The 26,688-nt window shown below is 40.6% G+C and overlaps 3 pseudogenes; 1 reads left to right on the top strand and 2 right to left on the bottom strand.

The window, feature by feature from the left end:
- Positions 1–1,473: 1,473 nt before the first annotated feature.
- On the bottom strand, positions 1,474–16,850 carry LOC129374158 (cadherin-1-like; annotated as a pseudogene).
- Positions 15,970–23,564, top strand: LOC129374157 (ATP-dependent RNA helicase DDX55-like; annotated as a pseudogene).
- On the bottom strand, positions 22,855–25,971 carry LOC129374099 (translation initiation factor eIF-2B subunit alpha-like; annotated as a pseudogene).
- Between the last annotated feature and the right edge of the window lie 717 nt (positions 25,972–26,688).

Raw genomic sequence — 26,688 nt, 5'->3', positions numbered from 1 at the left:
TTGTCTGGTGTGGTAGATCTGGGCCTCTATTGCTCAGATGATATATATATATATATATATATATATATATATATATATATATATATATATATATATATATATATATATATGCTGAAAAAACATGACCCGTATTCAATCAACGGTTAGCTTCAGTGAAAATGGCGGCCGTAGCTTCACAGAGCTAAACTCTAACAACGGGTAAAACAAACGGCAGTGGCAATTCGAGAACTCGGATCTTCTGGTCAGGTGGCCATATAGTCACCTTCCTCCAACCGGTCTCGGTGCACAAAATGTCCTTCTCTTCTGTTTGGATTTTAGTGCCACGATACATGAATGAGTTTTTTTTTTTTATTTCCGGTCATTTTAGACCTCTCTGTAACAACAGCACCACATGCTGGCAAAAACAAGAATAACAACCAGTCGGTGAAACAAAACATGCCTTTAAAAATACATTTGACAGGTACCCATTTTTTCACCTGGTTATACCTACTTTAAGTTTCTTATCTCTTTTGAAAAACACTTATGTTTTATGAACAATTAGAGTGTTGAGACACTTTAAAAAGAGAGGCAGAATTACTGTTTTTTTCCAAAAAAAATATTTGTTAAGCTGTTGCTGAGACACAATCTTTTTTCTGGTAACAAATTGAAACGAAGTAATGACCTGATTTTATTTTTATAACATTTACCTACTACAAGTTTCTTGTGTCTAAGTAGATGAATAATATTTCAACAACACTTATGTTTCATTAATCTAATGAGTGTTGACACACTTCAAAAGATTGGCAGAATTATTATGTTTTTTTCCAAAAATAACAAGATTTGTTAAGCTGTTGTTAAGAGACGAGCTTTTTTTTCTAGTATCGAATTGAAATGAAGTAAAGACCTGAGTTTTATTTTTATAAAATTTACCTTCTTTAAGTTTCTTGTCTCTTTCAAAAACTCTTATGTTTTATTAATCAATGGAGTGTTGAGACACTTCAAAAGAGCGGCAAAATTATGTTTTTTTCCAAAAATAACAGTATTTGTTAAGCTCTTGCTAAGAGACGAGCTTTTTTCTGGTCACAAATTGAAATGAAGTATGATCTGATTTTTATTTTGAAAAATTTTACCTACCATAAGTTTCCTGTGTTTAAGCAGATAAATAATATTTCAAAACCACTTCTGTTTTCTGGACAATTAGAGTGTTGACACACTAATTGTTGTTTAGTCTGTTTTATTCATATCAGAACTGATGTTTCTTAGAACTGTTTCTATTTTGCAGTGTTGTTGTGTGATTGTTTCTGTGTGTGTTTAAATTATCTTTTTATCACCTTGCTTCAAGAAAAATTTCCCTTAGCGGACAATAAACTGATATTTTGCTTTCTGAGCTCATAACGTTAAAAAGACATTTTTGGAATAAAGCATATTCTCTTGCTGCTGTGAGCTCAAACCAGAGTTAAAAGAAAAAGTTTAAAAAATATGCGAAACGACAACTACCAACACCAAAAGGATATTTACAGAAATTATTGCATTACAATTGAGCAAAACAGTAAAACATCTCAATGTTCAACATCTTACAGACATTTACTGTTAATTCTTCAAACTTAGGGAGATGCATCTTTGGCGAGCTCCCAAGGTCTAGCAACAGTTAAGTCCATAATTATTCATACTCCAGGTTGATTCAGAACGTTTATGATCATCATTCAACAAAATGATGATCACATTGTTTTATTTTCAGAAAATAAAACAATGTAATCTGTTCTATTTACCAACGATCGAAAATTGAATTCATTTTTTTTCTGGAAGTTGGTGTCAACAAAACGTTTTTACTGTCTTTAGTAATTAATAGAATCCATATTTTGATAACAGCAATCAAACTCTTATTATATTGCTGATCAGTATTTGCATTTCTTTTTACTGTATTTCGCTGTTTTGTTGCAATGAACCCCAAGCCTTCCAGGTTGAAAGGTCTCCTCACCATCACCCTAATTTTTGCTCCATTCACAAAATTTTCCTAGTTTACTGCTAGAACGACAATATGATGTTGAAATGTTAATTAATAATATTACTTCCGAAACAAACAAACAATAAAACATCTTAGTGAATTTTCAAGATTACTTAAGCTAAATCTGACAGGTGTGTAAATAATTTTGGGCTGAATTGTAGAATACCAAAGATGTCCATAAAGTTTTCAAGTTTTGCACAGACTTCACCGATGAATCTCGATGCCAATGAGGGCGTGTGTTCAATAAATACAGTAAGTTCTGTATTGGAAAACAAAAATATAAATGTCATCTTTCACATGTCATTTCTGTCCAAAAGGCAAACAAAAAACTCCAAAATAAAAACTTATTTTATCTTTCAGCAACAACTAATGTAGAACAAAGGTGATTAAACTGAAAGCAGACATTGAAAAAATTCTCATTAATATTCAAATTCACCAAACATGTACAATATGACTTCATTCTGTTCTCCTCTTTTAGTATCAGGCAGTTTCTTAAACGGGAACCTCTTCATTCAGATAGTCATATTCCGGGTCTTGCGGGTCAGAACCGCCTCCCTTACAGTCAAACGCCAGCAGGATGTGAGGAAGAAAAGAAGGGAAAATGAGTACAAGAAAAATAAACATATAAACAAGTTGTTGTTTTTTTAAAGCTTTCAACGCATTCATGCACCTTATTTTGGTGGCGTTATTAAAACGGCATATGTTGATTGTAATTGTGAAATTGAATTTGTAGAAAAAAATATTTGTTTAATGTATTCAATTGTGCTTTTACGAGTCCAGAACAACACTTATCGACCTTCTGCACGTGACGTCACTCTTTGAAATTCAGCCTCTTCCGCCATGATGGACATCCAAATAACCTACGCGCTCCTGTAAATTTACATATGGCACCCTGATGTCGCTTTTAATTAGTTGATTTCGCAGTGAAAATGATCACAGGATGCTGCGCGGTCGGCAGCACAAACCGGTAAGAAGTTATACAAACATGTTGTATAACTTTCAATGAGGAAAGACATGGCAGCAATGGACAGCAGCCATCAATCATAATTACTATCAGCCCTCTGTGTATCCGCCAGGTAAGAAGATTAACCTTCATATATTTTATAGGTAAGTGTGATTATAAATATATCAAATATTGCATTATGGCAAAGGTACTAATCATCAGTGAACATGGAAACGATGCTCCACCGTCGTGTAGCCTAGCATGTACGGGCAAAACTGGTTAGCATCTCGTCTTCTGCACGTTTTTAAGGCTGCTCTGGTTCAAGGGGAAACTGTTTATGACATAGTGACATAAATCATGTTTTGTGAATTCAGGCAAAGTCAACCATTTCAAGATTTGGTAAATGTCTCCATCTGTGAACCTTAATCAGGTCTGTTACGCTAAAAAAAAAATAATAATTAGCTCGACTCAAACAAGTAGAAGCCAAGAATAAACTGGCAAGAACAATTTCAGTCTGAAGTTTTAACTGAACCGTATGAATGTCTGAGCAGAATCAGCCTTTGTCCCTGTTCACCTGAATGTTCTCTCTGTCGTCCATCATCTCTTCCTCAAACTTGTCTTTGACGTGGAGATGGTTGAATTCAACAGGTTCCTCTGCTGCTTTTCTTCGCCTCACAAACAGAAAGAACGGCAGCCCCAGCACTAAATGAAGAGAAGACTCATAATCACTGCGTGGATGATGGTGTTGTAAATTCTATTGCCCTGATGGAGCAAGAAGCTTCTTATCCCCTAAAGCCTCATCCTATGATCACACAAGTTTCTCACATTAATCTTGCTCAAAAGGATCAAATTACCACAGCTCTTTGTGCTACGCAATCACAGATTGATGTGAGTTTTCTCAGTGTTTCTATATTCACTATCACATGCTTCTGTCATGTGCTGTCATGATGTTTAGCAGCCCCATTCGTCAGATGTGAACAAAGTGTCGGTGTCATGTTTTGTGGTAGAGATGGTGAGCAAGATGCAATGGACCCATTTATTCCACACCAGCCTAATGTGTTCTCTAAAGAGGGGTTCTATCTTAGGGGTTGGATCATTTAGAGGCTGCTACTGGAAAATTTAGTGTTGAATATGAATAAAATCACTGTAATATTAGTTTTATCTGAAGCATGCACTTGTGTAGTGAACTTTGTTGATTGTAAATTATTACATGTCCAACTTCATAGACATCAGTGTTTGTCTTGTGTTTTTATGATAATCATGCAACATACTAGTTTCCAGATTCTCAGTTTAAAATGGTTCTTGGTCTCTTGAATTCAAAGCTGTTCCTCAAACAGCTTTGAACAGAAGCTTAACAAGATTCAAACTCACTGAACAGCAGCATGAGGATGCCTTTCAGTATTCCCAGGATGACTGACTGGTGGGAGCCACCGACAGTATTCTCCTGCCGGGTCACTACTTCTCCAGTGCAGTCACTCACTGTAGCTGTGACCTTGCTGACCTGAGACAGACCAGAGGTGTCTGAAACAGTCATGGCTACAGTGTAATCTCTCTCCTCTAGCTCACGGTTCGAAGTCAGAATAATCTCTGTTCCTGCAAGCAAGAGAACAAAAAAATAAAATCATTTATCAGACGTTCAATCAAGTTTCGATTTCTCATTCTTCTTCACTTGAACAACTTAGGTGACACTTAAAGTTCTGGCAAGAACAGCAGCAAACTGGGTAGCATCAAAGAATGAGAGATGATAAGCAAAAATGCTCGATCATCCGTTTCCACTTCGATTACACTGTAGTTTCAGCAAATATAATACATATAAATATAGTGGTTAGTCTGTTCTGCCTCTAAATGCAGATTCCTCCATTTGTTGGTGATGCTTGTGGACTGAATCACGATGAGTTGGGTTTATCTCGGATACATACTGGCGTCGTTCATCCTCGCGATCCAGTCGGCCTTAGCAGAGTCATGTAAGCTCACGCTGTACGGAGAAGTAAAGCCTGGTCCATCTTTATCTGTCACAGTCAGCAGCCGAGGAGCTGGTTTCTTGTTGCACACCTGAACAAACCAAATGGATTTAAATTCAGTTCGATACTAATAATATTTTCAAACACAGAACTCTACACAACAACCAGGCCTAAGAAATGTTGATCTCCTAACGGGGGTACACACTGTAATAGAACATTCTTCAATAAAGGGGGCGTTGTCGTTGACATCCTCAAGTTCAATGATCAGAGTTCCAGTTCCTGTCGCTGGGATCGGATCTGGACATGACAGGCAAACAGCAGTGAAGCATGTCGACACCTTCAATGATCTTCTGAGGAAGGAGTTCAAAATCTCTTCAAGACAAGAAATATTGTAAAGAACTCTTTTCAAGTCAATTCTAGAATTGAATTTTTGAGTAAATCCTGGAATTGTAGTTGTGTACTTTCACAGAGATTTTTTCCCTTTTCAAACTTTCATTCCAGCCTTTTTGGGGGAAAGTTGCTTTTTTTTTGTTCGACAGCTTCGTCTTTGTTTTGGGTGCTGTGTAGTTGAATGATTTTGGAAAGAATTTCTTTATACTTTGCAATTCTAGTTTTGATACACAACCATTGTGATAAAGTGGTATACAACAGGGAACAACTGTCTAACATCTGAAAAGCTGAAATAATACCATAGCTGAAGCCAGAAATCCCAGAGGAGTTGAAAAGGAGGCCGAAGTGGATGAGCTTCAAGCCCTGACAAGGACTCGGAAAGGAATAGGTAATACAGTGTGATGTGTTTTTTACTGAGTCAAGGCTGCAGGGTTTTATATCCCCAACTCCAACATCTCTCTAATTTTTGAATTTGAACTGAATTAAAATTTAGCTCAAACCATTAATTAAATTCCTTTTAACTTCCACCATGATTTATGAAGAGTTCTTCCAAAACCATGAAGACCGTTAACGGTCACACCCACCATCATCATAAGCACCAATCAGAGCTGTGTATTTGTCTTCCTTAACAAAGCTGGATTCTCTGTCCATCTGGTTTCTCACTGTTATCACACCAGTCTCATGATCAATGCCAAGCCAGTCAGCTGGGTCATTGAGTATTTTATACCTGGACATCAAGAACAAAAATGTATATAAAGCTGTATATAAATGTATATAAATGATAAGACAAAGCCAGACTTTATAAGCAGTATGACAAAACAAAAACACATCCATCTATAGTAATGTTTCCTGCCTGATTAATTACCAGTGGGAAACAAACTTGGTTCAGAAGTACAGCATAAATGAAGGTAATTTATGCAGTGACTCTTCAAGTTGGAGGATTTTCTTACCTGACCCTTTGTTTGAACGCAAAGTCTGAGAAGCTGTGTACCTCACCACAACGCTGTTCACGGCAAGATCCTCCCTTTTAGACACACGCCGCTCTACTGGTTCAAAGATGGGATGTTCGTTGACATCCAACACAGTCACCACCACTGTGGCAGTGGAAGTGACCAATGAAACAAGAGCAAAGGAGCCTCGTTCACCACTCTGACCAGTAGAGTGTGCTTACTGGATCTCTCAAAGTCCAGACTCTGGTTTAGTAAAAGAAAAATCATCTCAGATCAACTGATCAGACATTAGCAGTACAATCACTTAACTATGCTATGTTTATAAAAATGTCCCTTTATTAAAAACAGTGCAATAAAGAATCACATTTATTATTTATGCTCCAGCAGTGAGAACCTGCTGGTCGTCCTACCTTAGCAGTAGTGATGATTCCTTCCTGTTTGTTTGTTCCTGTTTCCACGTAAAAAGGTTTTGTGGATCTCCATCAATAATGCTGAACTTTGCCTTCCAGGCTGCAGTATGAGGCTCATCCCCGTCTGTCACCGACAGCTTAACAACTAGAGCGTCTACTTCATTCTCTTTAACTGTGGCCGTGTACTGAGACACAAGATGCAGACGTCACCAGAAAAAGTTCCACACGGTCATTGTATGATCATCTATTATCAGTTTGTGATTTGTTTTTCATTTCATGGACACGCCAATAGCATTCAGGGTGATCTACTGCTTTACTGGTCACCTACTGCACAAATCGATTCTGATAAACAGATTTAAATATAATCAGCAGATTAATAAAAGTAGTCACGTGTTCTACTTACAGAAGGTTCTGTAAAGACCGGAGCGTGATTGTTGCTGTCCGTCACCTTGATGATCACTTCGGCAAATCCAGTATTACCTTCTCCTTTCATGTCGGCTGCCTTTACTTTCAGTTGTATTGAGGGATTTTCTGTTGTAACAAACATGGACTTGAATCAACAACTTTGCCTCCGAGCGACAAATTGTTAAGTCCAGAGCAAAACTTTGATGGATCAGTTGGCTGATCACTGCATCACATGTTGGGAGAAATAATCTGAAGTGAGTTTTTATAAAACTTGCCTCAACCTTATTTAGTGAATTAATTATTCTCCACATGAAGGTTGAATTCCGACCAAATGTAAAGCTCCATGTTATCAACAGGAAATCTGACCGTGAGACTTAGTGAGACACTCGGACTACCCTAACAGTCTTGAAATGTGCTATACAGATGTAGTTGATTGATTCATTGATTAACTGAATTCCCACCTCTCTGTCCAGTCCAACTTCTTTAACTATGATGTCTCCAGTTGATGGGTTGATGGTAAACATGTTGGGACTGGGCTGCTCTGGGCTCTGGCTCATTATAAAGTACCTGATATCAGAGTTGTCAGTATTTGGTGCATCAGCATCGGTGGCCACGACCTGATCACCTTAAAACCTAATCAAGAGAAAACACGAAGCAGGTCAGTGAGAGCAGAGACATCAGTTTATCAACAGATTTTAACAATGAGGCTGAGCTGAGAAGCTCTTCTTGTCTAGCTGATGATTCCAAGTTCCATTAAAACTCAGGTCAAAGGTCTTTCTAAATTTTGACAAATCACTAAAAGTCATCACAGTGACATCAACTGAGATGATGGCAGATTTTCTATTTGTATTTAAATTGTTGCTGAGTTTGATAGGTGAGGCAGGATTAGCTTTGTAGCACAATTCAGCTACAAGACAATTCAAAGAGCTTTACATGGTTTAGATAAAAATACACTTTAGTGATATAATGCGGGAAAACAAAGAAAAGTTGGAAAGGCTAAAATTGCACATTAATGAATATTATCTCTAAATAAATTGTCTTCGATTTAAAGGACTCAGTGTTTCAGCTGTTTTGCAGTTTTTCTGGAAGTTTGTTCCAGATTTGTGTTGCATAGAAGCTGAATGCTGCTTCTCCATGTTTGGTTCTGGGTATGCAGACCAGAACCAGAACCAAGACCTCTGTCCAACTGCCAACTATCTTGTTGCTTGCCACAATCAGTGTGAGAAGTTTTGTAAAAAAAAAAAAAAAAGAGAGAGAGAGAGAAAAAGTGTGTAGCATACACCATAGAGTGTATGCCAAGCCAATCTGTGGCGCTCTAACACTGTCACAGAACGACAAAAAAAAGAACACTGAACGTCACCATGTTACTCATAAAAGTGAGCTCATTGTGGGATCCAAAGAGAGCTACAGCAACCCATCCATCCATTTTCCGTCCCCCTTCTCCCTATCGGGGTCGGAGGTGCTGGTGCCTCTCCACTGCGTTCCGGGCGAGAAGCGGGTTCACCCTGGACAGGTCACCAGTCTGTCACAGGGCACAGAGAGACAAACAACCATGCACACACACACTCACACCTAGGGAGAATTTGGGAAGACCAATTAACCTGACAGTCATGTTTTTGGACTGTGGGAGGAAGCCGGAGAACCCGGAGAGAACCCAGCATGCACAGGGAGAACATGCAAACTCCCTGCAGAAAGACCCGGCCGGAAATCGAACCCAGGACCTTCTTGCTGCAAGGCAACTGCGCCACTGTGCAGCCCTTCAGCAGTCATAGTTAAAAAAAAAAAAAAAGTCTCAGCTCACATGTATACACTGAAATATGAAACCGATCCACTCTGGAACCCTCTTTCAGAAATGATCTCTTCTGGTCTCCCAAAAAGCCGAATCCGTGTGGACAACAGAATAAAACAAAAAACTTGCGAATAAATCTGAAACGGTCTCCTTGTGGCTGAGGCACAACGAGTTCATCTGCTGAACAAAGACCGAGAACGTGACTGCAGACTGAGGAGGTCATTCAGCCTCAGTTTCCTCCTCGGTCTGCAGCTGATTCAGGTCACAAAGGCTAAAAGTTGCAAAATATTTGTGATTTTAAATAAGATTACATTAATGCACTTATATCTACATGTGAACAAAGACATTAATGTGTGTGACTTTACCTCTTTGTGACGCCTCTGGAACTTCTCCTCATAGATGGACTGACTGAAAACAGGTTTGTTGTCATTCTGGTCAATTACATTGATTTCAATTTCCATTGGCTCCTCTGCAGTTGCACCTTCCTCTGCAGTAACATGGACTGTGAGCTGTAACATGATGCCATTTTTTTAATCACCAGAACAATTATATTGTGTCTTTCTTCTTTCATAATGATGAAAATAATTTGGTTTTTACTGAATACATTTCTGTGTATGTTTTAAAATTACTTAATATTCTAAAAGTTTTCAATAATTACAGTGAAGTATTCTGTGACAGATTGAGTTACTGAATCCTCTTTACAGTCAACATAAAACCTCTGAAGAAGACGCTGAGCTCAACTTCCTTCTTCACAAAAATGGAGCAGCGTCAGATTTTAATGCTTGGAGGATTTCTATTTTGTTTTTGGAAAGATCTTCTAATACATGAACCAAATAATGAAACTATTTGATGATGAAATCATGAAAATAACTATTACTAGTTTCAACTATTTTAGTTGTGTTTACCCAGAATACTCTGCGCTACACTCTGCTTCCTGTTTTTTGAGAGGCCTCCGGTCCGGTTGGCATTCACATGTGAATTCAAACTGTACCAGAGTTCACTTCATCAGAACTGAGTCTGAGGTTTCTGGGCTCTTGATTTCTCCTTTTTTTTTTTGGTCTGCATCAGAGTTGACTGCACATTCACACGATCCCAAACCAGCTGACTTTCTAGTTCTATTACGGTGGCGAAACAGGACTGGTGTGGATGAGGCACCCAACAGATAGCAGAAAAACACTGACCAGGTACTTGTCCTGTTTCTCTCTGTCCAGTTCCTGTGTGACATACAGACGACCAGTGTCTCTGTCCATGGTGAAAAGACCAATAGGAGGCTGATCTGCTCCAGGACCGGTGATGCTATAATAGATCCTCCTCACCTTGTCTTTTTCAGAGCGGAACTGGACAACATAGATCAGGGTTGAATAGAGACAACTTCAAAGACAACAATTAGCAAAAACTGTTCAGTGAGGAGAAAATTATTGTGGGATACAAAATGTCTTTTGATTAACTTAAACTTAAGAGATGTTTTAGTTGAAGCATTTATTCTATGTTATTTCTGGTATAAAAGATACAGGCCAGAAACACTTTTTTTCACTTTGGAGCAAATTCAGTTTTACTAAACACAAATGAAATGTAGAAAGTTTGTAAATGCACATTACAACATATGATATAAATAAAGAGGAAAATACACTGCAGGAAATGTTTCTGACATCTTAAAAAAACTGTATAACATTTTTGTTCCTGTTACCTCATGAATATGCAAAGGATAAGGTCCTCTAGAATTCTCAGCAATGTTTAAGGGAGGGATAACCCAGTCTCTCTTCCTCCTCTTCAGTCCTGGACTGGATTTAGTGAAATCCAGGACGGGGATCTGAGGACCAGCTGGATCCTAAGGAACAAATATTCTGTCTGTAAATGACTGAACCGACCTGTGAAGGTCTGTGAATGATGAAACCAGGGTGCAATCTGGCCCTCAAGGGCCCCTGAAGACGAGTATCAAAATAATCTCATAATCTTGTTACTATGATGATGAGAAACAGTTCACAACGCTGCTTTTAGTCCACTATATTGTCTGTTTGTTTGGCTAATATCTTAAATGTGTGTGTCACATGATGTAAAAATAAAAAATGAAAGAAAAGACACTCACACTGTCTCCAATATGATGATTGTCTGTGCCAGTTTCCAAGGCTTTTTTGCTCACTTTTAATATTAACATCTCTGACTCAAATCCAGGCTGAGATGGTGATTCCTCTGCAGCTGCAGTCTAGAAGAGGAGAAGAAATATGTTTATTTTAACGGCTAATTTCTATTATATGGTCTCAACAGTTTTATACATGTTGGAAATTTCACATTTTTCACTCCATTCATCCATTTTCTGTCCTAATGAGGCCGGGAGTTGCTGGTGAGAGGCGAGATACAGCAACGCAGAAATAAACAGGACAAACACACACACACACACCTCGGGAGAATTTAGAGAGACCAATTTACCCGACAGTCACGTCTTTCTGCAAACTCTGTGCAGAAAGATCCCAGGCCGGGAATCGAACCCAGGACTTTCTTGCCTCAAGGCAACAGTGCTACCAACTGCGCCACTTTTCAACAATGTAATAAATATTGTTTTGTAGATCAATTTGTCTGTTAAAATGTTCAACAGAAAATAGTGAAGTATCATGCAATATGCAAATTTTGAGCTGAAAATTTTTTCACTCCAGTTTGATTTCATACGCCCTAAAATCAATGTCATTAATAAAGCATGTTAAGATCTGTCCTGCACTAAGCAGATTGTTTCAAATTGCATTTAGAAAGGGCCAGAACCCTGCAACTTTTACATTTGTTCCTTGTACTACATTCTTTAATTAAATGGTCAAACTGCCTCATTAGCATTCAGTCCAGCTCTACAAAGTTCTGCTGATGAGTGCATGTTTGAGCCAGGTGTGTTGAAGCAGAGGTGAAGGAAACCGGCCCTGGAGGAACGCGTTTGAGACCCAGACGTAGCGAAACTGTCCGAGCTGTGATGCCTCAATAGTTAGGTTCTTACATGATGGAAATGTAACATTTTTCAATAACAAAACAATAGTAAATAACGTTGTTTTGTGCATGTCATACATGTTTACTACTTTTAACTGTCACCTATAAAACACAAATAACAGAGACACTTAAAAAAACAAGAAATGGAGAAGTGTTAAAATTAAAGGAGAGAAACTTTATACCTGCCGCAAGAAGATCCAAACACTCCAAACTGCAAACCAAGTGGTCCCCATTTGTGTGGAGAAGCTCTTGTGTTTTATTTTTATGAATCAAATGTTTTTGAGAGACAGAGAAGTCAGCACGTCAAGACTCTACTGCAGACTGTTATCTTCTGAGCCTGCAGTGGGCACGAAACCACTAAATGTTCACATAACCACTGCATGCACACACAACCAAAAAAAGTCACAAGTTCTGCTTTTTTTCACCAATTTGATCATTTTAAACAGGCTGTGTGTCAGTTTTTAAACTCTTCTCAGGTGCTGCAAGTGGCATCTGGTAAACTTAAAGTGTGTGTGTGTGTGTGTGTGTGTCAGACCTTCCATTTTTCAGTCCTCAGCTGTTATCAGCAGCAGTTATATGCATGCTGCTGATATATCATATATCTGATATATCATATATCTGATATGATATATATATCATATCAGACGGACGACAGTCACGCGTCAGCTACATCCTCATGCACTCAGAGGTTCAACAATTTCCGAACCAAACACTCCAAAGAAACAAATAGAAATAGTAAATAGATTTCTTGCCTTGTGACCAACTGACACAGAATTCATGTTGTTACACAAGACCCTCTGTTCTCTAGTGAATTTTTAGTCATACCCAATATTTTTAATAATTGTTATATTAAAAGTGTTGTTTTTTCTTCAATAGCTTCCGAGTCAAGTGCCTTATTGACTCAAAATCAGTGTGAAACGGTTTCTTAACTCGTGAGATGAAGTGCACTCGTTTTTATTGCCTTTGAAACCTTTTTGATATTTTAGCATCTTTTTGTTAAAATGTAGTATTTTTCTTTGGCTTCTGGGTCATGTGACCCATTTGCACTAAATCAGTGTGAAATTGTTCTACTAGACTTTGAAGATGAGGCTCACCTGCTTTTATTCCATTGAAACATTTTAGTCCTTGTCAGTAGGACAGGTGAGCTACTAAAAACCAAATATGATTAGACTTAGACTTAGACTTGACTTTATGATCCCTTGGGAAGACTCCCTCAGGAAATTATAGTTACCAGCAGCTCACAGGCAAAAATGTGGCACACAGTAAGCATACATAAAAGAATACAAAAAAAATACAAATTAAATACAAAACAAAGAATATAAATACAACACAAAAGGAAATTATAGCAATTTGGTGGATAGATTGACCAGTGATATGGTATTGCACTGTATGGTTTGGCCTGATAAATATGGAGTTCACATTTGTAAAACTACTCCTTCTTCCCTCTGCCCTGTGTCACCTCCGACCCCCCAGTGAGGAGTTGTACAGTCTGAAGGCGGGGGGACAAAGGAGTTCTTGAATCTATTGGTCCGGCACTTGGGAAGCAGCAGTTTGTCACTGAACAGGCTCTTCTGGCTGCTGATGACGGCGTGTAGAGGGTGGCTGCTATCGTCCATGATGTCCAGCAGTTTGTTCAGTGTCCTCGCCTCTGCCACGTCACCAGAGAGTCCAGCTTCATGCCGACCACAGAGCCGGCACGCCTGATCAGTTTGTCCAGTCTGGACGAGTCCTTCTTGATGTGCTGCCTCCCAGCACACCACGGTGTAGAAGAGGACACTGGCGATCACTGACTGGTAGAACATCCACAGCAGTTTGCTGCAGATGTTGAAGGACCGCAGTCTCCTCAGGAAGTACATCCTGCTCTGCACCTTCCCGTACAGGTGGCTGGTGTGTTTTGACCAATCCAGTTTACTGTCCAGCCACAGCCCGAGGTACTTGTAGGAGCCCACGACCTCAACCTCCGTTCCCTCTAGTACGACTGGTCTCGGCTTTGGTCTGGACCTCCCAAAGTCTATAACCAGCTCCTTCGTCTTAGAGGTGTTGAGTTCCAGGTGGTTTGTGTGGCACCAGAGAGCAAAGTCCCTCACCAGACAGCGATATTCCTCCTCTCCGTCGTCCCTGATACATCGACTATGGCTGTGTCATCAGCATACTTCTGTATGTGACACAGCTCCGAGTTGTAGTGGAAGTCAGAGGAGTACAGGGTGAAGAGAAGAGGGGCCAGCACTGTGCCCTGAGGGGCTCCTGTGCTGCTGACCACAGTGTCAGACACGGTGTCCTTTAGCCTGACATACTGCGGCCTGTTGGTGAGGTAACTATGGATCCAGGTGCTGGTCCACTCCCATGCTGTTTAGTTTGTCCTGGAGCAGAAGGGGCTGGATTGTATTAAAGGCACTGGAGAAGTCCAAGAAAAGGATCCTCACTGTGCCACTGCCCTTATCCAGGTGGGAGTGGGCCCGGTGCAGCAGGTAGAGGATGGCATCCTCCACACCAACATCTGCCTGGTAGGCGAATTGCAAGAGGTCCTGAGCATGTTCCACCTGAGGTCTGAGGAGGCCGAGGAAGAGCCGCTCCAACGTCTTCATCAGGTGTGAAGTGAGTGTCACGGGCCGAAAGTCATTCAGCTCGCTGGGCCTGTTCTTCTTGGGCACTGGGACGATGCAGGATGTCTTCCAGAGGGTGGGCACTTCCCTTAGCTGCAGGCTGAGGTTGAAGATCCGCTGTAGTGGCTCTCCCAGTTCAGCAGCGCAGGTCTTCAGCAGCCTTGGACACACCTGGTCCGGCCCTGCTGCTTTCCTGGGCTTGAGCTTCCTCAGCTGTTCTTTGACCTGGTCTGTGGTGATGTGGGGTGGAGGTTGTGCTGAGGTGTGCGGGGGGTTGTCAGTGTTTTGTTGTCTGTGGGGAGGTGTGTGGTAAGGAGCAGAGGTGGCTGCAGTGAGAGAGGGGGTTGGGGGGGCACAGACTGGTTGAACCTGTTGAAGAAGTTGTTCAGTTGGTTTGCCCTCTCCATTGTTCCCCCAACGACTCTGGTCTTTGTGTTGAGGCCAGTGATGGTCCTCACACCTTCCCAGACCTCCCTCATGTTGTTCTCTCTCAGCTTCTGCTCCACCTTTCTCCTGTAGCTGTCTTTTGCTTCCCTCACACACTGCTTCACCTCCTGCTGTGCTGCCTTCATGGCTTCCCTGTCTCCTCTCCTGAAGGCAACCTTCTTCTTGTTGAGGACAGTTTGACTTCCCGCGTTACCCAAGGCTTGTTATTAGGTTATAATTGTTATAATTGGCAAAATTAACATCAAAAATGCAAGAAGACCTAAAATGGGAAGATACTAATGAGGTTCTTTGACCTCTTTTATGAGCTGAGTTTATCTTTTTGTCATTTATAATCTGTGGGTTAAAATAAAAGAAACTCTGTTTTTCTATTATTTCTGTTATTTCCTGTGACTCCCCCTAGAACAATTTCATGCTGATTCAGTGTAAATGGTCACATGACCCAGAAGCTATAGAAGAAAAATACTACATTTTAACAACAACAAAAAAGCAAAAATAATATCAAAAGGTTCAAATTCAATAAAAATGAACAGCTTCACTCTGATTTGGAGTCATTGAAGAAAAAAATAATTTTAATATTACAATTAAAAATATTGAGTATGACTTGAAAATTTACTAGAAAACAGTGGTTCTCATGTAACAGCAGCCTTGATGTGGAAGTTAAATGCTTGCATGAAAACCAAATAAAAGTAAGAATGTAGAAGAAGAAGAACAACAAATGGGGAAGTTGGAAAGAAGAAGAATTCATGTCACAATTTAGAACTGGGCATGCAGGACTTAATAGTTCTCTTTTTGAAAAGAGAAACATGAAACGAGGACTTGTGATTATTGCAGTCAGATGGAGGCAGTGGGACAGGTCTAATTAGAATGTAATAAATATTCAGAGGGACGTCAGCATTTAAAGTCAATACAAGAGAGAAGAAGGGATTTTCTGATAAATATTTTAGGAAACGAATCAAAATCTATAAGAAATCAATTAATTAGATTTAAAAAACTATTAGGTTATTTAATCGTTTTTAAAAGTGTGTGGGGGTTATGTGTGTATGCGCGCGCGTGTGTGTGTATGAATTTGCACACTTCTACACACCATTGAGGTGCGTATTGTTAAATTCCCTCTGTATCGTTGATGACAACACTCCAGTCCGGTAGGTGGCGGTAAAGTCACCTTAAGTTGGTTGCCATTTGCCAATAAAACACAAAAGAAGAAGACAGAACAAACGGAGTGGAAAGCGGAACCAAAACATGCGAGTCGGCTTCAGTTTCTCCCCGGCGTGTAAACAACTACGGAACGCAGCGGAAGAAGGTCCATCGTGCAGAAAGGCTGACCATGTGCTAACAGCGTTAGCATTCTGCTGCTACGTCTTCTCGATTTACTTCCCAACATGGAGAACATTACAGACGGAACATGGGACACTTTACCTGTCCAACTAAACGAGAAGATTTTACAAACGCTTGAGGAAATGAAATTTACCTTCATGACACCTGTACAGGTAACTTTCATTAGCCTTAAATCCTTGTTTCAATCCATGCTGCCCTGAATCTCCACCTGTCTGACTGATGGATCTCTTTTCGTTGTAGTCGGCTTGTATTCCGCTGTTCATGAACAATAAAGACGTTGCTGCTGAGGCGGTGAGTGTGAACAAGTTGTTTAAAGAGGCCGAGACGGAGCAAGAACTAGAACTGAACCAGTAGGATTTACTGACACGTTGATTCTGGGTCACGAAGAAATCCAAGCTAACGTGATCCAGGAGACGTCGAATGTGTTGAGCGAGTTGTTACAAAAATGACAAATGAATAAGTACAAGGTACCAAAAACATCTGCGATGTCTCTGTCATGAATGGAAGTATATCTGATGAAGGAGCGCTGTGATGATGATGATGATGATGATGATGATGATGATGATAAACTCACAGCAGTAGTGGTCATTTGAATCACTTTCTTATTAGGACAAAAAGTTGGAACAGGCCTGTTCGTAGACGCTCTGTATCCAATCGGACAGAAGAATTCAGTTTGCACATGTGCAGAGCTGACAGGTTCATCCTCTAAAGGGCTTGCAGTTGCTATTGTTCTTCAAAGTTCTACAAAGTTTTAACTCAAGCAGGGTGAATAAGTGCATGCCACACTTATCAGATTTTCAGCTGCAAAAATTCAGAATGATGGACTTTTTTATCTAACCGAAATCTGAATGAAATTTATAAAGGTTTATGGTCACATGACAAAATATGAAACGTTCAAGAGATGCTTTGAAGTTGCTCTGTGTGTTTAACGTGATTTGGCTCCCTCTGCTGGCGGCTGAATCAATATTCACCTTGGATCCAACAGTAGATATTAAATATGATAGATGGTCAAAACTGAGGATATAGAGGTGTTGTAATTATCAAAATTATGCAAAAACAGTTATTTGGAAAAGATCAGGAAGTTGTGCTGCCATGACAACCGGTAGTTTCTTAAGGCGTTTGCTGTTTTGCTTCAGGTCACCGGCAGTGGGAAGACTTTGGCTTTCGTCATTCCTGTTATAGAGCTGCTGCTGAAGCGCGAGGAGAAACTCAAGAAGAAACAGGTAACCATGACGGCAAAAAAACACGGCTACTTTAGTCTCTGCAGTATTGTTATTTATCTTTTTTGGATGCTGGGAGGTTTGCTGTTGTGTCGGATCCGCTGAAAAGTTCAGGTGTTTTGTGCAGGTCGGTGCTCTGGTGATCACTCCCACACGAGAACTGGCCCTGCAGATCAGTGAAGTGATGGGAATGTTTATCCAGAAGTTTCCAGAGTTCACGTGAGTATCTGTATATAAAAATTAAAAAAACTCCACAGAGTCAAATATTGTAGATTGGAATTGTTTCAAACTGAGCTGGCAGATTTAACTACAGGCATTTTTTTTTTTTTTTTTATCAATTTGCACTCAATAATCAATTTCACCTTTTGGTTCTCAGGCAGATTTTGCTGATTGGTGGCAGCAACCCGGCAGAAGACGTGGAGAAGTTTAAAGAGCATGGGTACGCGACGGATTTCAGTCCGACTTTAACTGGATGAAAAGCTGGCAATAAATAGACTTCCTCTGTTTTTAATGGTGTATCACTTTCTTCTGTTAGACTTCATCATTTAAACAAAATGCTTGAGTAAAGTTTGCATTTTAATAAGTAACCGAGGGCAAATATTTTAAATTTTTATAAGAAAAATGAAAGCTGTATCCCAGTGGTGGCAACACAATTAATCCACTAATAGGGACCTGATGTTTTGTTTAGCTCCTTAGAGTTTTTTGCTAACATTGAAAACATTTGTTCCAAAGAATCACTTTCTCAAGAGCAACCATACAGGTAGGTGTGTCATGATAGCCACTTACCTGCGTGTCAACTATCGCTCATTGTTGAGAGCAATAGTCTGTGTTGTAACACACATCGGGTAACAGCATTTACTGCATTAGCTTCCACGACATACCATCTTATTGTAGTGCTTTAGCTTGTGCTAAATATCATCTTGTTTTACTGCTTCAGCATTAGCTTGTGCTAAATACCATCTTCTTTTACCACTTTAGCATTAGCTTGTGCTAAATACCCTCTTGTTATACTGCATTAGGTTCTCCTAAATCTTGACAGACATTTTTAGCAATAACTTCTGCTAAATATCCTGTTAAGCCACTTTAGCATTAGCTATTGCTAAATACCACCTTGTTATAGCACTTTAGTATTAGCTGAATTAATGTTTAAGATTAGCGCTGTAGTCCTCAGAGTTAGTTGGGAACATGTTAGAAAGCGATTGTCGTGCTGTAACGTTCGTTTCACTTTTTTTTTCAGCGGCAACATTGTGATTGCGACGCCGGGCCGCCTGGAGGACATGTTCAGGAGGAAGTCAGAGGGGCTGGAACTGGCCAGCGCAGTCAGGAGCCTGGATGTTCTGGTTCTGGATGAAGCTGACCGGCTGCTCGACATGGGCTTTGAGGCCAGGTACGAATCAGCAGGAAACATTTTACAGTCAGGATGGAGGAAAGATCCTATTCCAGGATGAGTGCACACCTTTAAAAAGTCTTAAATTTATGTATCTAAAATTAAGGCCTTAAAATGTCTTAAAGTCATTTAATGTGTTGTGGCAGGACTGTTTAATCTGTTATATTCTATGTATTTTTTTTTCTTGCACTAATTTTCTGTCAGGTTAAGTTTGAGTTACCTGCACACATTTTCATTGTGCTCCGTGACTCAAGGTGGTTGTGGCTATCAGTAACTAGCTGTCAATATATACGCCCTTGCTAACTAGCAAGCATCATGGGGAGGTATAAATTTATCTCTTATGTGCATTCCTAAATTTAGTTTATAATGGTCTCAAAAAGTCTTAAATTTGAGTTGATGAAACCTGCAGTAACCCTGTATTAATAATACAGTGTGAACATTAAAAAAACATGCAATTTGGCCTCAATTACATTAATCAACATTTCTGTCAGGCAAAAGTTTGAGTGGTTTGCATACATCGTCTACAAGATTACCAGACAAGCTACTAGTAACTAGCTGCTGACAACTAGCTTTTTTATAACCATCAATTGCAAATTTGCTGAACATTTATCATCTTTATTACATTTCTGTCATTATCCAGGTCTTTAATTTATAATGGTCTTAAAAAGTCTTAAATTTGAGTTGGTGAAACCTTCAGTAACCATGTAGTTTCAAATACAGTCTGGATGTGTTTATTGGTTTGTTTGTTTTTTATTCTCTTGGTTTTGAACTAAATCTGCTCCTAGCCAATCAAGTTGCTCCTGATTGTTCTGCATTTCACCCCATTCCCTCCCACGTCCCCCCAGCCTGAACAGCATCCTGAGCTACCTGCCCAAACAGAGACGGAGGCCTCTTCTCAGCCACCCAGACCCAGGAGCTGGAGAAGCTGGTGAGGGCCGGCCTCAGGAACCCCGTCCGCATCACGGTCAAAGAGAAGGGTCAGGCCGCCTCGGCCACCCAGAAGACCCCGGCCCGCCTCTCCAACTACTACACCGTGAGTGACGGAGCGAACAGCCCGCCGTTCAGCCCACGAAGTGAAGACGGCGACGACAAATCACAATCGTGTGCTGTCCTTTCAGATGTGCAGAGCACAGGACAAGTTCAACAACCTGGTGGCTTTTCTAAGGCAACACAAGCATGAGAAGCAGCTGGTCTTCTTCAGGTTTGATTGGGTTCATTCATTTGTGGTTTTTGTTTTGGTTTAATGTTTTTTTTTATTTCTGGTTGTGTTTTATTTAGAATGTTTAATCAATCACTAAAACAATTGTGAGTTGCAGCCCTCATACAGATTCACATTTTATCAGTTTTTGAATGATAAGAAATCACTTGATATTTCTGCACTATTTAGCAGAAGGTAGTCTTCTTCCTTCCTTCTGTTTTACTATTGTCATCATTAGATGATTATTATTTTAGTGTCATTATTGTCATCATTAGCGTTTTGTTATATAAGACAGATATACTACATGATCTACATTATCAAGGTGTCTGTAATCATTCCGATGCTGTATGCGCAGTTATTCTTTAGTCATTAATAGTAATATTATCATGTGTAGGTTCTTTAGAATAGTTAATTGATCACATATTAACACCAACATATGTTCTGAATAACAAGTTCCTGCAAATTAATGCATCTGGAAGCAACACATTTCATCAAACTGAGATAAGGGGCAGGATTAAATAAATGTTAACTTCTTTTCCCCCATTTCCAACAGTAAAGTATTGGTAAGCTAGTTGTTTTGTTCCTGGTTATGCATGCACACGTTTTCTCTTACCCGTTGTCCTTGTTGCTTCTAAAAGCACCTGCGCCTGTGTGGAGTACTTCGGCCGAGCCCTGGAGTCGCTGGTCAAGAAGGTCACCATCCTCTGCATCCACGGCAAGATGAAAAATAAGCGCAGCGGTATTTTTTCAGACTTCAGGGCCTTAAAGAGGTAGAAATCCGCCCCCCGCCCCGCAGTAAGTCTGTGCCGTCACGTGTTTGTTTTTAAACGTGTTGTGACGTTGCAGTCATGGCCAGAGGCATCGACATCCCCGATGTGAACTGGGTTCTGCAGTACGATCCCCCCAGCAGCGCCAGGTTGGTGCAGTTAGTTAAAAAAAACACAAACAGAAGTTGTCCTTTTTAAAACAATATATATATGTTGCAGAATGAATTATTTTATTGGCTTAAACATTAAAACAATGTTACTTTTCTAACTACTTGGCTCCAACCATTTTTCCCTGTCTGCTCTTTTTTTTTCCCATCAGTGCTTTTGTGCATCGATGCGGGAGAACGGCGCGTATCGGTAACCATGGCAACGCCCTCGTCTTCCTGCTGCCAATGGAGGAACCCTATGTCAACTTCTTGTCCATCAACCAGAAGGTGAGTCTGAAGTTGGGTCCTTCAGCGGTGTTCATAGCCGTCAGCAACAAGACCTTTTGGATCGGCCATGCAGGCGTTCATAATCTGATAATCTGATGATGGATGGTTCACAATAGTTGTCTAGAACTCACTCAGATTATTCAGCTCTAACATTACTCAGCATGAAGTCACTCAGAGGAGGATCAGAGCTACTGTGATATGAAATCCTCAGAAATCAAATCCTGAGTGAGAGTAAAGCAGTTTTTTTTTCCCTATTTTTCTCTTGCTAATGGTGATCTGCTACCCTTTGAGGACATGGGAAATTTTCTGTATTTATTTTTTGCAATCTCTTGCAATAAATACCAAATTCAACCTGTTCTATTTTGTATACACAAATGTCTATTTAAAATTGCAATTGCAAAAATGTTTTATTTCTGTTGTATTTCGTGATGTTAAAGTTCACTCAAAGAAACCAGAACCGGTTGATAATCAGTGCAAAGTGATTGGGTTAACAGTGTTGCTTGTGACCTGACCAGTGCCCGCTGCAGAAGATGTCTCCTATAAAGGACGTGGTGGACGTGACGCCCAAGGTGAAGGCCATGGCCCTGGCCGACCGCGCCATGTTCGACAAAGGCATGAGGGCCTTTGTGTCGTACGTCCAGGCTTACGCCAAACACGAATGCAGCCTCATCTTCAGAGTAAAAGGTGACAAATCCTCAAAGCCAACTGTATGTATTTTTTTTTTATTATCCCCAAACAAAACAAAGAAAATGAAACCTTCTCGTGTTTTTTTTCTTTTTCTGTTAGATCTGGATTTTGTGTCCCTGGCCAAAGGCTTCGCGCTGCTCCGCCTGCCGAAGATGCCCGAGCTGAAGGGGAAAACGTTTCCCGACTTCGTGGAGACGACGGTGGACACGGACAGCATCCGCTACAAGGACAAAAACCGACAGAAGCAGAGGCAGAAGATGCTGGCCGAGCAGAAAAACAAAGAGAAGACGGAGCTTCCCAAGAAGAACTTTGTCAAGAACAAGGCCTGGTCCAAGCAGAAGACCAAGAAGGAGCGCAAGAAAAAACGCGGCGCCAAAAGGAAACACGACGAGGTAAACTCTGTTTGGGGGATAAATGAAACATTAAAGCTGCAGTGTGCAACTTTTATTAATATATATATATTTATATAGACATATTTCTTTTACATATCTGTTGAAACTACTAATCTCCAGCTACCATAGTCTGTCATGAATGCTAAGGCTAGTTAGCATGGCCACTCGATAAAGTTTTCCTTTAACAGTAAGGTGTTTCTCCACCATTAGCACATTTAGCAGTGCGTTCACGACATTGATTGGCAGCGCTAGGACCCTCCTCCTGGCTGCGATTGTTTGTTTTTGACCAGGAACGTTTCATTTCTTCAGACGGCCATAACAGCTCAGGGAGGAAGTGGACTAGATCGATCTCACCTCATAGTGACAGTTTCAGCAAATCTGTAAAAAATATACTCTTCATAAACGTTAAGTACTGCAGTTTCGTTCTCATGGCTTCTGTTCTGCCTCTGCAGGACTCCGACATGGACGAAGAATACATGAAGGAGCTTTTAGAAGACACTCGCCTCCTTAAGAAACTAAAAAAAGGCCAGATCAGCGAGGAAGACTTCGAGCAACAGCTCACGAACTCCAAGCAGGAAGCAGGCGGACCATAAACGTCTGTTTTATTGTTCAGCGAAGGGACGCGGTTATAAATACAGTTTGATGAGTTCGTCGCTGACGGCCGACGGGGTGAGGACCCCCAGGTCTGTGAAGAGCAGGGTGATGAGGGAGGGGTCGTGTAGTCGATGACCGGGTGCTCCTCCGACAGGTTCCGGATGCTCTTCAGGGTGTCGGCTTTGTACTGTGCGGGACAGGAAGCACGAGTCAATAAATCTGGATGAAAGGACGGAAAATCGTTTAAAAAAACAAACACAAAATAAGGAAGCCGCACCTTAAACTTATCGGGCACGTCCTGTTGGTTCAGCGGATACAGACGAACAAATTTAAAACTTTCTGCAACGACGTAGAAGGGCTTGTTGTGAGCCTTGGAGCACAGAGCCATCTGATAGGTGCCAATCTGGGGAAAAACACACACACACTCTAGATTCTGTTGGAAACGTACACCCGCCCCGTGTTTACACAGACCCGATCTGATACGCGTGTTCAACTATCCTCCAGTTTGAGTTTCACCCGGGGCCGCCAAGGGAACGCACCTTGTTGATGATCCCTCCGCTCTCAACGACTCCCTCTGCTCCAACGATGACCAGGTCCACCTTCTCCAACACGTACCTGGAAGACGGAAAACTGAAACTAAGCAGCTTCTAAAAACAGGTTCATTAAAACGGTGTGAAAGTAAATAAAGCATTTTTCCTCAACTTTTGCTTGTTCTCTTTCTGAACCATCCGATCGGTTATTTTAAATACCAAAACAAAATTTACTATCTAGTGATGCATCAATAAATCAGGTCATTTTCTTCTTTTTGGGCGAAGGGCCGATAGTTACTTGAGAAACCGATTTTATCTCTGCAAACGTCTGAAACTCGGCCACTGTCCTGACTGACGGCACCGCACTGTCACCAACTTAGCAAATTTGCTGCTGCATTTAGCGACTTTTGTGACCAAAATAAAACAAAAAAACCCAGACAAAAATAAAAGACATGTAATACTGTTGTACAAAAGCTAAACTCCAGTTAGTAGAGTATATCAGAGTCACTGGAGGCTTTAAATGTCACTAAGAAAGCAACATTTTTACATCAGTAAGTTTGTTTTCTCCTGCTCAGGCTGATGAACAAATAACTGAGAAATTTATTGAACATGATATTAAAATGATATCTAAAAAAATTAACTTGACTTTTTTTAACAATTGTATCGATTGACCAGCAACATTTTTTTTTTTTTTTTTTAATAATAGCTTTATTTTCTCTTTGTTTTCATAATGGAACTGATGGAGTTTATTTTATCTTAGACATGTATTTTCCAGTTGGATATTTCCAATAACAAAATCCAACCAGTGACGAAAGAATGATTAAATAAACCATTTGCGGTTCCCCCTCCAGCTCAGAACCCCAGAGTAGCTTACCCTACAGCTGCATCCAGCACTACTGTTACTGGAACGTTGAGTTTCTTCAGGGCCTCTGCCATCTGCCGCCTTCAACAAAAGGAGAAAAACGCAGAATCATTTCGTGTCCTGTGAGAAAGAAACTCGTCCTCGCTCACTCGCTCACCCTGTGGCGTCAGGCTGCGATTCGGTCACATAGACGGAGAAGCGCTTCTTCTCCGCTGCAGCTTTCTCCAGAACCCGCAGGACCACTCTGGAGTACGAGTGAGTCAGGATTTTCTGAGAGGATTGGCAGGGGAAAGAAAGGCACGAGGTGAAGCGAGCGCAAAGAGCAAGGAGAGGAGACGGGACCAGTACTTACAGCTCCGTCTTTGATGAAGGTGTGACAGAGCTTAGCGACTTTGTTCCTGGACATGGAGATCTTCTCTAGAAACAGTTCTCCTCTTTCCTCCATCACCTTCTTACAGCGAGACAAGTCCTGGAGACAGAAACGCCTGTTATGAAGCGCAGACACTGATCTGGGTCAAGAGTTTTTATTTTTGGAAAAACATGGATCAGTGGTGACCCATACGAGGAATTATTGGCCTTTTAAAATCACACCAAAACAATTTGGAAGAAAATGGCGACTGGCAAATATTACAACTAACGTAAAGGTTTTGAAGTGGCCTAATCAAAGTCTGAATTTTGGGCATGCTCAAAAACGTGGCTCGAAATGACTCCGCAGCGACGTGAAAACCTGCTTCACGCTGTCAGCCGTCACAAACGCTACAACGTGAAACACGCGTCACCTGATGCTCCAGGGATGTGAGGCTTATGAAGCGCAGGAACAGCTCTCCCCCGGAGGACACGGCCACAGAGGAGTCCTCTCCCTTCAGGCAGGATGTGGCCCACGTCAGGCTCTCCCTCAGACCCAAGATGGTTTCACCTGGACGAAGGACAGACATTCAGACTGAGCCAAACACATACACGTCCTGATTAAAGCTGCAGCCAACTATGATTTTTGACAATTGATTAATCGGACAAAAAAAAAAACATCGGCATTTTGCAAATTTTTTTTGTATTTAAGCCTGTTTTTACACATTACAAATACAACAAAATACACACAAAAACATAATTCAGTTTAAGTCAGTTTAAAAAAAATTGCAATATGTAGCATGAAAGCATCATTTGCAGCAAAGGTTGCATCTGCAGTTAAAAAAAAATACTGTCTACTAATGTTCTTTTTTTTTAATTCATGGTTAGCAAATGGTGATTAATATATATATTTTTAACAGACTTTAAGCCAATGGAAGCCAGGCAACATCGCAGCATCCTCAGATTGTGACTTGGTTAGCTGAAGGTTTTTGGAACGGCTCATTTTCCAGACACCAAAACAGGTTGTTGCTAGGTAATGAAAGAGCGAGTCAGCTGAGAGGTTGAGCGGCTGAAGACTTTACTCTGCCTTCATCCCCCAGAATGCTGTGCGGTTCTGGATTGGTGTTTCGTGAATAATCTATGAATTGAACATTAAACTTTCTATGAGACGTATTATTGTTGATAACACCTGTGTATTGCGATATGTGCATCACTGATTTATACTCTTAGGATGTGCTCTTGTATTGTAGAAGCTTCAAAGTGAGATTTGACTCATTTGAGTTGAGTAGAGGATCAATATGATGGCACATTATGATTTCTGATATGAGTTCCTCCCACTGATAAAGTGATCAATTTCTTACCCATTTCCATTCGTCGTAATTTATTGACCAGAGTCGCATCTATGCTGATTGGTCTATATTTAACTTGGAATGAATTGCTAGTAAAATATTCTGTAAGGGTAACCCTGTTGTACTAATCCTAATACTGCATGATACCGGAGTGCAATATTCATGTCGCAATTGACTGTTTGGAGTAGTAAGTGTTGCTTCACCAGTTGGACGGTCTATTGGCAGGAGACGCTCTAATCAGATAGAGATGACGTTGCACAAAATGCTTAATTTCACAGGTCGATGGAAGCGCAGATTAGGAAAAATATAGACAGTCGCTGTATTATCGCAAGAGTGAGAGACCACAGGCTGCGGGTTAAAGATCACAAGTACATCTCTCTCCTCATAGAGAAGAAAAAGACGTAGCAGCGATGGATAGTGGTGTTACATGGGTCAACTTTTCACTACTTCACTTTTTTCCCTGTCATTTTTTTTAAACCTTCCATAAAAATTGAACATTACTGAAAATTTCTTTTGAGATTCTAGGCGAGTGGGCCTTTATTTGAGTGTTGTTGTGCTTTTGTGGATATACTATGGCAATAAAAATTGTCAAAAAAGAATTTACCACATATCTGCCCCATACAGAGCTTCATAAGCCTGACGGGCCTCCAGGCTTTACTCCCCCCACCAGGCTGCATTGTTTTTATTCATTTGTTTGTACACCAGTAACTGTGATGGCAAACAAAGACGGGTTAACAAG

The sequence above is a fragment of the Poeciliopsis prolifica genome, unplaced genomic scaffold (genome assembly GCF_027474105.1).
Source record: "Poeciliopsis prolifica strain line A6 unplaced genomic scaffold, Auburn_PproV2 SCAFFOLD035, whole genome shotgun sequence".
Lineage (NCBI taxonomy): Eukaryota > Metazoa > Chordata > Actinopteri > Cyprinodontiformes > Poeciliidae > Poeciliopsis > Poeciliopsis prolifica.
Note: the sequence above shows the minus strand (reverse complement) of the source record. Positions and strands in the feature narration are given on the sequence as shown.